Here is a 2,915-nt window from a genome sequence, read left to right on the forward strand (position 1 = left end):
TTTTTTTTGTGGCCGGCTTAACCCACCCTGCAGGTGGGCCTGGTGTGGCATGTGGTGCTGGGGATTGAACTAGGGTCCCTGTGCTTGCTTAAACTTGCCTAAGCAGGCACTTTAGTCTGCTGCACTCTCTCTCCAGCCCTCTGCTTTTTCCTTTCTTAATCTTTTATTGTTTTGGTGCAGGGTCTCACTACAGGTCAGATGCATAGTGATCCTCCTGCCTCAGCCTTCCCAGCCCTGGGATTACAGGTGTCTGCCTAGTTTCAGTGGCCAGCCCAGCACAGGGCTGTCATGGCATGCAGTACCGGAGATCCAACCCGGGCGCTTGCACTTCCAACACAAGCGCTTAGACCGCTGAGCTATCTCCCCAGCCTCCCAATGTTGTGTTTTAATAATTTTTACTCCTCTCCCCACCCACCCGTCTGCCTCTTTTGACAGATCTCCTACCCATCTCAGAGTCTACCTACCTGCTTCTTATTGTCTCTCTTTGATTTTTCTCTTCAATGAATTTATATTTTGGGTCTTTCATCTTAGATAATTCATGTGATATTTAACTGTCTGAGTCTGATTTATTATTAACTTAGCATTTTGGTCTCAAGACCCATACGTTCTTCTACAAATGACACAAATTTATTCTCTTTGAAAAAAAAAAATTCTCTTGGCTGAGTAATAATTCACGAGCATATTGGCCACTGCCATAATCTAGCTGTTGTCACAGAACTGTGCTGGCACAAATATGAGTGGGCACATGTGACATGCACGTGATGTGTACTGTTCTACTGTAATGCAATGACCAACTTTTTTTCTTTTTGAGACAGGGTTTCACTGTGCGGTTAAGGCTAGCCTTGAACTTACTATGTAGACCAGGTTGGCCTTGAATTTAGAGCAATCCTTCTGTCTCAGCCTCCCATGTGCTGAGATTACAGGCATGTGTTGCCACACCAAGTGACTGTAATTTCTTTCTTTAGTTTTTTGAGAAATTTCCATACTAGTAACGCTTCTACTAGTTTACATTCCTATCAACAGTGTAGAAGGGTTCCTTTTTCCCCAAAACCTTGCCAGCATTTTTTGTTCCGTGATAACAGTCATTCTTACTGGAATCTTTGTGTTGTTTTGATTTGTATTTCTCTAACAGTAAAGATGTTGAGCACGTTTTCATGTGTTTATTAGTCATTTGTACTTTTTTTTTGAAACAGGGTCTCACTATGTGGTCCAGGGAGGCCTTGAACTCGCTTTTGTAGTCCAGGCTGGCCTCAAACTCCCAGTGATCCTCCTTCCCCAGTCTCGCAAGTGCTGGGATTATAGGCGTGCACAACCATGCCTGGCCTCTTGTACTTTTTCTAAAGAGCACTCATTTCAATTGCCCATTTTTTAATTGGTCTTTTATTGGGGGGGAGTCTAATTTTTTGAGTTCCTTATACATCCTAGACATTACTCCTTTGTCTGAAGAGTAGTCAGCAAAAGTTTTCCTTCCTAGTCCATAGGTCATCTTTCTGTTAGCTTTTTCCTTTGCTATATGGACATTTTAAAAATTTGACATAATCCCATTCTTTTTTTTTGCTCCGAATGCCTTCAGGGCAGGTTTGACTGCTTGAGTTGTGGGGATCGAACCACAGCAACCTGAGCCTGAATGCTTTGTTGAAGCAGCCACTTAAAGAACTGAGCTAAGGGGCAGGCCCCCCATAATCCCATTCTGAAATTGTTAGTATTGCTGGGCATGGTGGCACACACCTTTAATCCTAGCACTCAGGAGGCTGAGGCAGGAGGGTCATTGAGAGTTTGAGACCAGCCTGGGCTACAAAGTGAACACAAGGCCAGCCTGAGCTGCACACGGGGACTGTCTCAAAAAGACAAAAAAATTTAAAAATTAAAAAATTTAAAAAAAATCTTAGTACTATGTCTTCTGTAGTTGGGAGTCTAGTAAGGAAGTCCTTGCTTATGCCTGTGTCTTCAAGAGTTTTACCAACCTTTTTCTGTTTTTATAACTAAATCTTTGATCCATCTTGGTTTGAGTCTAGTACAGGATTAGAAATATAATTGCTGATCTGTTCTTCTGTAGATGACCGCTTTTCCCAGCACCATTTATTGGCTTTCTTTTCTTCAGAGTATGCTACTGCCCCTTTTGTAAAATTTCAGGTAGTTGGCAGTGCTTGGAGTTGTTGATCCATCTTCTGCACTGTTGGTTAACATGTCTGGTTTCTTTTGCCAATGCCATGCTGCTTTTATTACTATAGTTTTGTAGTATAACTTGAAGTCTGGAATTATAATGACTCCTGTTTTGCTCTCATCGTTCAAGATTTCTTTGGCTATCTTGAGTCTCTTTTGGTTCCATATAAGTTTTACAAGTGTTGTGTTGAGTTCTGTGAAAAATACCAATGCTATTTTGATTGGGATTGCATTTAATATAATATTTGGTAATATGGCTATAGCATATATATATATATCTGGGAATCAAACATCAAACTCAGGACCTTGCACTTGCCAGGCAGGCACCTATGCTACTGACCGATCTTCCCAGTTGATAATATTGGTTTTGTCGGTCTAAGAACAGGGGATGCCTTTCAATTTTTTTAATGTTTTATGCAATTTTTTTTTCAGGGTTCTATAGGTTTTGTTTTGTTTTGTTCTTTTTGTGGTACCAGAGATTGAACTCAGGGCCATGTGCTTGCTAGGCAAGCACTTATTCTATTGAGCTGTCTCTCCAGCCCGCTGATTTTTTTTTTTTTTTTTTTTTAAATTTCTGCCACTTTGCTGAATTTTTGTTCCAAGAGTCTTGTGGAGTTTTCCTGATCTTTTTTATTTTTTTGTCTTTGTGAGACACGGTCTCCTTATGCAACTCATAACTCAGGCTGGCACTGAACTCATTTTGTAGCCCAGGCTCTTCTTCATCTCTCAGTGATCCTCTTGCCTCAGCCTTC

This window comes from Octodon degus, unplaced genomic scaffold (genome assembly GCF_000260255.1).
Source record: "Octodon degus isolate 3935 unplaced genomic scaffold, OctDeg1.0 scaffold00212, whole genome shotgun sequence".
NCBI classification, from domain to species: domain Eukaryota; kingdom Metazoa; phylum Chordata; class Mammalia; order Rodentia; family Octodontidae; genus Octodon; species Octodon degus.